We start from the raw sequence: 11,866 nt of genomic DNA, 5'->3' as shown, positions 1-11,866 counted from the left end.
CTGTAACGACAAAACGTATGAGCCGATTAGCTCGTTCGCACGTGGTAGCATTTCTTTACAGCGAAGCTGTATACCTCTATCGTCGATGGAAATTTTCGTGTCGTTGTTAGCGTGGTAAACAAAAAAACTCCACATACGTGGGCTAATCCTGGAGAAAGTGCAATGCCGGGCCTAACGCGGTGGAGGTTAAGCAGGCGTTAAGCATTCCCCATACGAGGGCCAGTCCCGGAGATAGTGCGATGCCGGGCCACTGACTTCCACTAGGGACAGCTGGATGGCGCTTCGCACGCACGCACGTGAAGCCGCCGGAAGTCGATGCCCTTGTCCCGGAAGCGAGCGCATGTACAGTCGAGTGCTGGTGGTGGGACAGCGTTCTTTTTTCGATTTTCTTGAAGAAATGCCAGCTTGTTGTGCGGTGAACTACACGAGGCGACCAGAAAAGTTTTCAGGGAAGACATTTCACGCTTAAGTACCCTGAAATTGCATTGCTTTTTGCGCATTTTATAAGGAAACAGCTTTGCTTTCCTGAGTGAGGCATGTTAAAGCAGTTTGGCCTTTGTCATGCAGGTTTCTGCGCTCGAAGCCGCAAATCTTCCAGGAATGGGTGATTAGCCTCAAAAGAGACAAATGGAAACCAACTCCAGGCAGGAGGCTTTGCAGCGACCATTTTACAGAGTCTTGTTTTGACCGCTCGGGTGAAAGAACCCGTCTTCGGGACGATGCCGTCCCAACGCTGATTTGTTTCCCGGAGCATTTGCAGAAGGTGAGGCGCCTTTGTGCTTTTTCGATATATTTTGTGCACGGGAGCTTGTCACGCCTCTCTTGCACGCTAAAAACAAATAAAACGCAAATTTTTCGCACCTTTTAGACACTACACGCCATTACTACTCTCGATCTCACGATGTCATGCCTACGAGTAATGCCGGTATGTTAGTACTTCGAAGAATAGGCGCTGTTTGATTCTCACCGATGGCACCGGCTATTGGAATCTTAGCGCTGCCACCAGCTGTTGGAACCTCAGTGCTGACACCCGTTATTGCAGTCGCACCGCTGGCACGAGTTGTTGCAAATGTGTCGCAAGCCCCAAGGGTAGTGTTGGCCTGGCGGCCTGGGGCATAACTGGAAGCATCCGAAGGTCCTGGCAAAGCATGAGTCAACTGCTAACAGAACAACTTGTTTATTTTAGCATCGCAAATGAGCGGCCGGTCAGGTCGACCGAAGTGGAGAGGCGGGAGAGCACGAGCACGTTACTCAACAGAAGAAATCGGAGCCTCTCTCCTGGCGTCCGGGGGCAGCTGCTCTTATACTCTCGGCGTCGCGGGCAAGAAGGAAGGTCACGGGACGACACCACGTGACAGCGAGGCACGGACGGACTGAGAGACATGTAGAGACGAGTGTAGTGACGCATCAGCCGGGCCGGCGCCGGTCAGACCTCCTCGCTTCACACTTGGGGAGCTCCTCTCCCCGGCTGCCGCGCTTTGACAAGCGTGGGCACACACACACACACATGCACACACAAAGACACGTGGCACTGAACATGCCGGGGCGCCCTCGGCGGGGATGCGTCGTAAGATCTTGATGAGGGCTAGTTGGTTCATACTTAGAACTGAGGTGAAACAGCGCGAAAAAGACGAGGACACAAGGAAACAAATACCACAGACAAGCGCTGACTGCCAACTGGAAGTTTATTTGAAAATCACCGGACATTTATAGCTTTCATCAGCATAAGCATGCGCACATCATTCACAAACACATCTGCAAATCATCATTTTAATCTTTCTTCCAAAAATGTTATTTCTTTTCCCGACAAGGCAAGAGAGGGAGTGCTCACACATTTATCGCCTTACTTACTTACTGCTCCACAGCTCCTAGCCATGGGTAGAAGCATAGGAGACCGGGCTGAGGATCAAGACCGTGAACGAGTTGTCGGTGAAGCCGTGGACTGCGTCCTAAAACACGCACCGTGTGGAAAATCAGGTACGCCTCCAATAGAGAAAATTGTAAAGAAGCTAAAGAATGATGAGCTTGAAATACTACAGGCAGATAAAGAAGGCGGTTTTGTTGTTCTGCCAAAAAACCTTATGAAACAGAAATCCATGCAAGCTATTATTAAGAATTTCAAAGCTGTTCCCTTCGACCCGAAAAAGCAAAAGAAGGCTGCCCTGAAGTTACTCAAAGACTTGCACCTAGACTCGCTACGGCAGCTTGTGAACAAAGCGGAGACGGATTTCCTTGATGTTTTCTTCACTTGCAAGACACACAAGCCTGAATACCCTTTCAGGGTTATTGTGTCCGAGAAGACGTCATGGCAATGTCATGTAGGAAAAGTTCTGCAAGGCCATCTCAAGATGTTGCAGATAAATGACCCTTTCCTGGTAAGAAGCTCGGAAGAAGTTATCTCGGCCATAAATGAAGACCACGGAACCGCACTAACCGCATTTTCAGTAGAAGTAGGGGACTTGTATTATTCTGTGCCGCGAGATGGTTTGATGTGCGCTGTGCGCGATAGGATAGAAGATTTCGGGGAAGTTAATTTTCAGAATTCTGTATGTGTCAACAGCGACAATTTTTTAGCGCTTTTAGACTTTTATCTTCATTCGACTGCTGTTAATTATGATGGCCAGTTTTACATCCAACGTACTGGCATCTGTATAGGATCAGCCATCGCCCCCATTTTATGTGACATTTTTTTATCCTCGGTTGACAATGTAATTTCTGCTAAGTTGTTTGACATGCCTGTAACGCGAGTGTTTAGATATGTTGACGACTACTTAATTGTTATGAAGAAAGATTCCTGTATGCATTTTCATCACGCGGTCGAAGAAATTTTGAACCTGTTCATCAACTCATCGGGAGGACTCAAGTTCACGTATGAATTGCCAATTAACAACCGTATTCAGTTTCTAGATATTAACCTCTGTTTTTCTTTGGACGAGCACGTATGCTGGCGATATTACCCCAGATCTAAGAAAACTTTGTTGCGTTACGACAGCGCACACTCTAAATTGATTAAGAGAGGCATAGCGACAACGTGCATTAAGGCAGCACTTAGTAAGTCATGTGAGCATGAGTGCGATCATAGTTTTTTAAAGCAGATATCGCGACTACAGAACGCAGGCTTTCCCAGTTCTGTGATCACTTCTGTATGCGAAACGATTTTGCAGAAAGAGAAAAGAAGTTCCGATGCTTCCCAAGAAAAAAACAAAGACAAAAGACTAGTGCAAGTGGTGCCATACCTACACAAGCTGTCTCACAATCTGAAGAAAGTTTCTAATAGACATAATATTATATTGGTTTTCAGTGCCCCGTGCAAGTTGTCCTCGATATGCAATCGCATGAACAAGCGCGAAAGGCACTTGTGCACCACTAATCATAAAACACGTTTCACTGAGTGCAGGCGCAATGTCATCTATCAAATACCGCTAAGCTGTGGGAAATCTTATATAGGTCAAACGGGACAGTGCTTCAATGAAAGAGCTCGTCAGCACAGCACTAACCTAAAGAATGGCTATGGGAGTCATTTAGCTGGACACTGTAACAAGTGTCAATGCACCCCCATATTTGAAAAGACTAAATTCATAGGGAAAGGAAAGAGCAAGAAGGAAAGGGAGATAACAGAGGCCTTTCATATAAGAAAGGAAGGCGATAAATGTGTGAGCACTCCCTCTCTTGCCTTGTCGGGAAAAGAAATAACATTTTTGGAAGAAAGATTAAAATGATGATTTGCAGATGTGTTTGTGAATGATGTGTGCATGCTTATGCTGATGAAAGCTATAAATGTCCGGTGATTTTCAAATAAACTTCCAGTTGGCAGTCAGCGCTTGTCTGTGGTATTTGTTTCCTTGTGTCCTCGTCTTTTTCGCGCTGTTTCACCTCAGTTCTAAGGATGCGTCGTGGCCGCTCCGAACGGGCCAAAATGTCCGCCGCTTTGAACGAAGCCCCGACGTCCGTTGCATCCGCGCCGGCCATATCGCGCGTCATAGGCGAAACGTAACAGCGCCCACATTGCATTCATTGTTTTTTATATTGTTAACAAATTGCTATATTTAGGCGCATTCGCTAGCGCTCTTGTGGGGCTTGTGTATTCGAGAGGGAGGCTATTACTTGCCGACTGCCTCCTTTAAAGCATTGGTAAAGCAAACTTCACGGTGTAACAGTATTATGTAAGCTAATAAGAAACATCTTCGCTGAACTAAAGCCCCAAACCTGCAATGTCTTAGCCATGAATATTTATTTAGAAAGGGATCTTGGAAACTGCTGGTGTTCAAGCGCAATAGCGGTATGATTTTATACAGAGGTCTCTACATATCTACTATACGTGGACGCTGCCCTCTTCATTAATGAGAATGGATTGTTGTTATCATGTATCATGTGTGCAAATAACATTTGCATAATTGTTCATATAGTATAAATTTTCGAGGCAAATGGTAGTCACCATGCATTCCTAATGCAAAACCTGTCCTTTTTAGAAAACTCCGAAAAGGAAATCGCCCAGGGAGATAGGCCAAATCCTTCACTTCACCCCGGAGGATGAGACGCCCAGGAGCCCAGTGGTGCAGTCTCCTGAGGCTTCGGATAAAGTAAGCATTTTTTTATTGCACCACACCAATTTGTACGATACCTTCGACCCTATCTACATGAGTTACCAATCGCACAGCTTGACAACTGCTTCCATGTGTAGTGCTGACAACACTTGGGCAAACAAAACAAAATTTAGAAGTCTTGGGGCACATACTTTCCTGATAAGCCAATATCCTTTTCAATTTTACACAGTGAAACCTGAAAATGCAAGTGGACTTGTCGAGCAGTGAGGGGGGGGGAGTGAATTTACATGGCCTGGCTGCTCTGCATGCGTAATCTTCAGCAGCTTAGCATCTTGTAAAAGTGCTTATATGATTTTTGTTGAGTTCACAATATTTGTTATTTACAGATACTTGACCACGACTACACTCTTTAAAACTGATGGTAGTGCTAAAAAGGACGAACACACGGTGAAAAGACGACACGACGACGAGGGAACGCTTTTATTGTTTTATTTCATTGACGACTACGCTGTCTGGTACACTCCAAAGACTAAAAAGGAGGCTTGATAAGGGTACAGGCGCTGAAGAGGGCATCAAGAATAAGCTGAGACTTAGCCAGCAACAGGAGCGTCGACTGAAGACAAAGGTCACATCACTTAGTGAAATTGTCGTTGACCTCAAAAACAAGCATCTCATTTCAGACTATGTGAGCACCATGCTTGAAAAGTGCTTCTCAGGAGTGCCCCTGGAAGTTATGCAACACCTCTTGAACCAATCAAGCAAAAGTGACGAACCTGCTAGGCCGAGCCGAGAGAAGTACCCGCCCACATGCGCATGTTTGCCCTGATAGTTCAGTTTTATTCCACAAAGGCATACAATTACGTAAGAGAAAGTTTTGATTGTGCCTTGCTGCACCTGCCTACCACAACAAAGTAGCCATCGTGGTCATCATAACTCAATAAATGGAGAACCTGGCTTCACAAGTTAAGCTATAAATGCCATTCGTACGAAGGCTATAGTGAAGCCAGAAAAAAACCACAAGAAACTTCGAAGTAGCCTCATAGTGGACGAGATGGCAATCAGAAAACACATAGAATGGGATGGACGCAAGTTTCGAGGTTGTGTAGATATAGATAATGAAATGGACGATGACAGCAACAATGTTGCAAGTGAAGCTATGATTTATATGCTTGTATCTCTTGACTCGCACTGGACCATTCCTTTGGAAGTTGCACCGGTTTCACCTTTGATGAAACCGGTGCAACTTCTCTCATTTTCTTGTCGCCGCGTCTCCACGTCGACACTATTAAGCGCCCCTGCCATCGTGGTCAGCCCGGATTCGCGCACTGGTTAAACGCCACCATAGCCCTAAGTGTGTTCCTTACCGCGGGGTCTGTTTGAGTGTTTATTCTATGCTTTCTTTCTATTTTTCTCTATAATTTATTTTATGCCTCTTTCTAGCTTTATTAAAAGCTTGTGTGTGTGTTTTTGAAACCAACGGCTTCGTCCTCAATTAGGTTCTCGGAGGTTCCGCCTCAATGAACCGTCAGAACCTTTGAACACAAGAACCTGCATCACACCATCTCATTATCAGCAGAGAGTGAAGAGTAACTATTACACAGCACTTAAGGGGCTTGCTTGTCCTGAGCTATAGGCAAACATAGTGCCCAGGTTCGAACTAGCCGTTGTTGCATATCACCAATTCAACAACTTGCAGTGCCAATTCCAGTTGGGTCAAGGCTGCCATGATAAGTGGATATATCTTAATGGATCAACATAATAATAGACCTCAATGTCATTGCGTCTCCTAAATGACTTAGTTTACTGTATATTGTTCTCGGTAAGCCCATTAGCGCTTAAATAATCTTTTTTAGCCCACAGTGACAGTGTTATTTATCTGAACTGAGATCAGTGAGCAATGTCCGCTGATCCTTCGTTCTTTTAAAACCAACTCTTTACACTCTTAGCTTTATAGAAATGGAGCGTTTCCAGTTTTCGCTTTTGCGTTAAAGATTGCTCCTTAATAAATATTCAGTGCGCTGTAATTCTAAAAGACCCCTAAAATGCATACACCTTGCTCTGTACAACTGTGCGATGACTTTGCTATGTTTGCCTTATATTTCCATGTGCACTTTAGGATAGAGAGGGTGCCGTTTCTGGAACCTTTCAGCGGTACGCAAATATGAAATGGCACGCACTGTCGCGCAAGTGTACGTCATCGTAAACGTGTGGTAACTACGCATCTTGCGAGAAAAAAAAATATCGCGTTGCAAAACCATGTTAACAAGCGTGAAAGTCACTGACAGAAAAGCACAAATCGACAATATATTAATCTAAGGTGGGAATCTTTTTGTTTTAAAATGCGTATTTAGCCAAACTTTCTTTGTGTTCGTGGCTGTTGTATGCTCTGTTGTCCTACTCTAGGGAAAGTGAGCATGTGATATTTAAAAAAGGGCAGAAACGTGCAATTACGAGGACAGCGGCCGCCCGGAAATACTTTATTTTCTTGCTTAAGAACCGCAGCAGACGCCGGCTTCTGGGACATGCGGGGGAACTTCCGGCAGCTTCACGAGCTCCCGCCACGTACAAAGAGAGTGCGCCGTCCAGCCATTTTAGTGCAGGTCAGTGTGCCGGGCCGACACGCGGCGGAGGTGAAGCAGGCGTTAAGCCACAATTACACCACATAGGACCATGTCAACACCAGATGTGTTATAGTGTTATGTTACATCCGGTGTACCAAAGGGTTAAATAAGGCTAAATAAGGCTAAATAAGGTCTTGGGTCCTTTGGTGTTGTCTATGAAAATGATGTCGGTGAAGTATTTGCGGGCACTTCTGTCAAAATAAGGCTAAATGCTGATGACTACATCCTTTATTCTATTATAACTAGCAATGATGATCAGTTGGAGCTGAATGAAGTCTTCGCCCGCTTTTGCGTATGCAGCAGAACATGGCAAATGTAACTTAATTTTAAGAAAACCGTATCAATGACTTTTTCGAATAAAAAAACAACCATTACAATTTACATATTTTATTGAAGCACACAAGCTTGCAAGCGTTCACACGTTCAAATACCTTGGTGTTACTTTCTCCCCTGATCTGAAATGGCATGCTCACAATAAATGTGTAACCAACAAGGCGCGAGAAAATTAGGTTTTCTTCAAAGAAACTTACGAGCAGCAAGTAAAGAATGTAAATTAACGGCATACAGATCACTAATAAGGCCTCTACTTGAATACGCGTCGGTAGTGTGGTCGCCACATCCTTCCAATGGCATAGACATGCTTGAGTCTATTCAGAAAAAAAGCCATAAGGTTTATACATAATCGTTATGACCTCCATTTCTCACCGACATCACATGCTAGTAATCTGCTACTAAAACCTCTGGCCCATATACGTACCTGTGACCCTGTTGTTCTGCTACATAAAATTGCTCATGGGAAATACTTATGTCAATGCACCTCTCGTTTCCACTAACCCTTCTTCTCGGCCCACCGAAAGAAATCATCGTCTTAACATTGTTCCTTTGAATTCATCGATTGATTGTTTTAGATTTTCCTTTTTCCACATTCAATTGCGATTTGGAATGGCCTTGAGGGGTCCTTGCGAGAGTTATTGAGCGACGAATTTGCCGACGTATCGACGTATTGCCTAATTATGTTCATTAATCAACTAGCTCTTCCTGATTTTGTACACTGTTTGTTTTATTTTTTGCCACTAAAATGCATTCTTAAATTGATTGACATATATATGCGCTCACTCCTGCAATATCTTGCTGTGCAAGATGGCACTACATGTAAATAAATAAAATAAATAAACCACAGACGACGATGAAAGCTTCCAGAACGCCATTCCCTTTATTACAAGAATTACTGCAAGCGTATATTTGTTGCTCTTAGCAGCCCTCGGGTCCTCTCCTGCAGTCACCCCAAGGGGAGATGAAGGGGAGGGCTGTCTATCCCAAGCACTCCAATGCTGCATCTAAACCTTCGGGCGCCTAAAAACTCTGGCTCAAAAGCATGCGCGGCAGGCGCGTCTGTTCGCTTACACTTTAGTCACCTTGTGACCAAGGCACGTGTTCAGTGTAGGTGACTTCTACCTTCGCATTGTCGGGCCCATTTTCTCAACATCCGCAATACCTCCCGATGCGTAATGAAATTGGATGAAGTATTTGTTTTACCATTGCAGCTGTCATAGCTTGTGTATCGAGCGTAATGCACACGGTTGTGGCTACAAGACGAATGCTTTATTGATAAGCAGGGAACGTATTTATAGCTGCGCTGCTCTCTTCGTTTGCACAGTGTTGCTATCTTGGTTGGCCGTTGCATCCTCCTTTCTTTGAAGAATGGAAACACTGAAAACACGGAAAGCACTCAACATCGAAGAGTAGCAGTCAACACTCCTAGGTTGTTTCAGTCTGCCGGGATTTATGCGTGTAGGCCAGGCGATCTGGTGGTCTTCGCGGTCTGGTAGATTTCCTTAGTGAAGCCGGGAGGTTGGGTGGGCCGGATGTGCCTGCTGGTGGTCGATCCGGTGTGGCCTGCGGAGGTTCAGGCGGCTGCTGAGAGGCTGCGCTCGAAGATGAATCGGGGGTGTCGTCGCATTCGTCCCCCTGGTAACGGATGGCTCGATGGAACGCTTCTGGTGTTTTGCGAAGGTGCTGTCTATTTCGACAGAAAACCCGGCCATCCTCTGTCAGAACGGTGTACGACCTTGGCGCCACGAGATCTTGGACTTGCGCCTTGATTTTCCATCTACCATTTCCGAAGATGCGGACGACGTCTCCATTCTATAGTGGAGTTAGTGGTCTTCCTGTGGTCCTTGCTTGAACATGGTTTTGGACGGGACCTGGAAGTAGCGTTCTGAGACTTCGTCCCATTAGCAGTTCCAGTGGGGATCGGCTATCCTCGAGAGGACACACCCTGTAATTAAGCAAGCCCAAATAGAAGCCCTCTTTCCTGCTCTCAACCGTGCCAAGAAGCCGCTTGACCACTTGAACGCCTTTCTCGGCGAGTCCATTGGACCTCAGAAAATGGAGAATGGAAATCGTATGCACAATAACGAGCCGCAAAATCTTCAAACTCTTTTGACGTGAACTGCAGGCCACCATCACTGCAAACTTCTAGTGGTAATCCATGCATTGCAAAGATCTGACGTAGTTTATGGATGACAGTCGTTGCAGAGGTATTCTTGAGATGCTCGACTTCTGGAAAATTAGAGTAGGCGTCATAGACAACTAAAAAGTGCTTTCCGGCGTGTTGAAAAAGACCTGTACCAACCCTCAACCATGGCATGTCTGGAACGGTGCGTTGGCACAGGGGCTCGTCAGGCTGTCGATAAGCAAACTTCTTGCAAACGTCCCACGTGTCGATGAAATCGGCAATATCTGTTGACATTCCTGGCCAATACATCAACTTGCTAGCCCTCGACTTGCATTTTGCTAAGCCGAGATGCTCTTGGTGCACTCGTCGCAGCATCTCTGTTCGCATGCTTGCAGGTACGACTACTTTAGTTCCATTGAGGAGTACTCCGGTGACTACAGAAAGTTCTTGAGCGAAGGACTTTAGCTCACCTTCTACAGGTATTGACGACTGCAGGCTGGAGATGACGTCTTGCGCCGTTGCATCACTGGCCGTTGCTGCCTGCAGACGAGATAGGGTGGTTGGTCCAACAACGGCAGTCAGGACGCCCATGGCATGAATTCCAACGTCCGTTGAGCCTTTTTCTGGTTGTTTCTGTGATAGGATTCATGACAGGGTGTCGGCAACAATCCATTTGCTGCCTGGAACATACTGCAACTCAAACTCGTACTTCAGCAGTCGAAGAAATAGTCGTTGCAGACGGGGTGGCATATCGCCTATTTCTTTCTTTGAAATAGCCAATAATGGGTTGTGGTCAGTTTCGACAACGACATGTCTTCCAATAACGTAATCATTAAACTTTTCACAGACGAATGTTATGCCCAGGTCCTCTTTTTCTATTTGGGCGTACCTTCACTCAGTTTCTGTGGGTGCTCGCAATCCGTAGCCTACCGGGCGCCAGTCTTTTCCATGTTGTTGGAAAAGCACTGCTCCGAGTGCAAATGCTGACGCATCCGTCGACAGTTTCGTGGAAAGCTCGGGATTAAAGATAGCCAGGACGGGTGCTTCCGTCACCATCTTCTTGTACAGCACCCACTCACGCTTGTGAGCATGCGTCCACTCGAAAAGTGTGCCGTTTCTAATCAGGCTGCGCAGGACCTCAGTATGGGCTGACAACAGTCGCAAGTATTTCCCGAAATAGTTCACGGTGCCAACCAAGCGTTGAACGTCTTTCTTGGTCGTTGGCGGAGGGTGGTTTAAAAGGCACTTTATCAGGTCGGGATTTGGCTCAATACCTTTGGAACTAATCTTATCACCCAAGAAGCTGATTTCACTACGTCCAAAAATGTACTTTTCTGCATTCAAAGTTAGGCCCTCCACCTGTGCCCTTTCCAGCGCTGTGTACAGGCGTTCATCGTGCTCCTTTCGCGTAGAACCCCACTCTAGCACATCGTCAATGTACACACGTGTTCCCGGGAGGTCGTCGAATATCTGGCTCAGTGTACGCTGAAAAACTTAGGGTGCAGATGCAATACCGAATGGCAGTCTGAGATACCGATACCGACCAAACGGCGAACGGAATGTGCAGATTTCTGATGTGTTTTTTTTTTTTTGTAGAGAGGAATTTCATGGAACCCACTGTTTGCATCGAATCTGCTGAAATGCTTTGCATGCGCTAGATCACCTTCGATTTCTTCCCGGCATGGCAACTGAAAGTGCTCCCTATTCACCGCCCTATTATTTGCCCGCGGGTCCAGGCATACTCTTAAGTCTCCATTTTTCTTTCTCAGGATAACCAAGGGACTTACCCAGTCTGACGGTTCTTCCACCTTCTCGATGATGTTCGCAGCATTCATCCGGTCAAGTTCTTTCTTAAGCGGCTTCTTGAGGGCATAAGTCACACGCCGGGTTGGCTGTACCACGGGGACTGCATCCTTCCGGAGCACCATTTTCTACTCGCGCCGCGTCCTGCCAATGTCCGTGAACAGCCTTGGGAATGCCTGCTTTAAGCTTCCCTATGTCTCGCTGCTGTCCACCGAGTTCATTCTGTTGACCAGACCAAGTTGCTCACTTTCCCCGAGGCTCAGAATGGCTTGCTTCTTCTTTACTATGAAGAACTCAAGCAGTACACGCCGCCTGTCTAACTGCATGGCGAGGCGAACTTTTCCACTGGGCCGTATTTCGCCGCCTCCGTAATGGCGCAGGATGCTCCTCGTGGGGTACGGCTGCTGTCTAGTTCCGAGCCTTTTGAACAGCGAACGCGG

The 11,866-nt window shown here is 46.2% G+C and overlaps 1 long non-coding RNA gene across 1 annotated transcript; it reads left to right on the top strand.

Moving 5' to 3' along the window:
• Window positions 1–330: 330 nt before the first annotated feature.
• LOC135920349 (uncharacterized) lies at window positions 331–5,762 on the top strand. The gene is made up of 4 exons (XR_010570225.1): window positions 331–469; window positions 568–763; window positions 4,470–4,580; window positions 4,931–5,762. It is a non-coding gene; the product is annotated as an uncharacterized lncRNA (long non-coding RNA).
• The last annotated feature ends 6,104 nt before the right edge of the window (window positions 5,763–11,866 follow it).

Source organism: Dermacentor albipictus, chromosome 1 (genome assembly GCF_038994185.2).
Source record: "Dermacentor albipictus isolate Rhodes 1998 colony chromosome 1, USDA_Dalb.pri_finalv2, whole genome shotgun sequence".
Classification (NCBI taxonomy): domain Eukaryota; kingdom Metazoa; phylum Arthropoda; class Arachnida; order Ixodida; family Ixodidae; genus Dermacentor; species Dermacentor albipictus.
The sequence above is the reverse complement of the archived record's forward strand: the minus strand, read 5'-3'. Positions and strand labels throughout refer to the sequence as shown.